The following is a 1,684-nucleotide window of genomic DNA, read 5'->3' on the forward strand; positions in this document are numbered from 1 at the left end:
CTTGGCAGATACTCTGGTGTGGTTTGATTTTACTTCTTCATTGTTCAGATAACCTGGGATACTCCAGTAGTTCAGTATACAATGCACTGCGAGATATGAAACTGAGCCATGCAGGCTTAGAAGACTCTGGATTCGATCTCTTCTGTGTTGAGTTAGCCTACTTCAACCACAGCATTGAATCTTGTAATTGTTCCCAGTATTCCAGAGTAGTAAGAGGAAATGTAACCATAGCTCCTGCACTTAGGGTGCAGATATAGCTATTAGCTGAAGATGGTGTCAGACTTGGCTGCAATGACCCATGCCCACCCCATAGTTGACTAACTTCCAAATGCTCATTGTCTAGCTCACATGTAAGGACAACATGGCTGGACATAAAAACAATGAAGTAAATTGGTAAATAGTATACTATAATGCTCAATGCACTTCAGAACAAAGTTTGCTCTCATTTTGTAATAAGCATTCTCTAAGAAAACCCATTCACGCTGTGTGGGCAAACCTAATATAGGGACATTTGTAAGAAGCTACCGTTTAAAAATAGTTTGTGAACAAAGCAAAATAGCTGTCTACAAATCCTACTGATATTAACACAGCTAAGTACTAGTCTCAGCTTCTGGGATTCAACACACACAGTATAATCCTCTGATGACTGACAGACACTTCATTTAGGAAAACAAACATGTTTTCTTTATCGAGGCATGAAAGAACTCCCTTTGCAATCTTATTATCTGTGCCTATTCTTTACTTTAAGTATTATTAAATTAGTGGAACTCTTTGCAAATTTACAGTTGATTTGAAATGAAGACCTTGAGCAATGAGGAATAGTTTACTTATAATTCAGACCCTAATCTCCAAATATTGGGCTGATCTTTCCTTGATGGTGACTTTGTCTAGTTGGCTGGTGAAGGATGCTCACCAGCCACGCAATGATCCCAGCAGTAGGCCATGGGGCTGGTGTCAATATCTATGGCCTGGCCAGCCTCCTGCTGGACAAGATGCAGCTTTGTATCGGCGAGCAGTTTTTGACCCGGTGGGGTAATGTAATGTGACAGACAGAAAAACGGAGAATGCTGGGAAAAAACTCTGCAACTCTGGCATCATATGTAGGGAGAGAAAACCCCCTTTTGGGTCCAATCGACTCTTCATCAGAACTAAAGAGAGGGACAATGTGTTGGATAATGTCTCTGTGAGATTTCAACAAGATGTAGCAAACTCAAGAACAAGAGGTGGCCCAGTGTGTGATGGCAGAGAGGGAGGGCTTTTGCATTGAGACGACAAATGTATGGGGTATTTTTTTTAAAAATTACAGCATCTACAATGTTTTGCTTATTGGAATATGACAGGAGTCCAGTTGGAGCATAGATGAGAATTCCTGCTCCTCCCAGGTTCACTGAAATGCAATACAATGTTCCTTTAGGCTTCTCTTTAAGTGGTTGCCAGCTAATACTGTGGTGCATATTCATCTAATACTGCTCTAAAATGGCAAAGGTGGTTATATACATATATATATAGCTGCAGCAACCCAGGCCTCGCCACAAAGGAAGGATACGACAGAGAAAGCAGCATCAGAAAGGGGGCAGCAAGTCACCCCCCAATATTTTTGTGGTCCTACTATCCCTTTTCTAATGTGGATGGGAGCTCTAAAAATCTTCCCAATTAAATCTGCAGATATGTCAAAATAGGCCAG

The sequence above is a fragment of the Scyliorhinus torazame genome, chromosome 11 (genome assembly GCF_047496885.1).
Source record: "Scyliorhinus torazame isolate Kashiwa2021f chromosome 11, sScyTor2.1, whole genome shotgun sequence".
In the NCBI taxonomy this organism is placed as follows: Eukaryota; Metazoa; Chordata; class Chondrichthyes; order Carcharhiniformes; family Scyliorhinidae; genus Scyliorhinus; species Scyliorhinus torazame.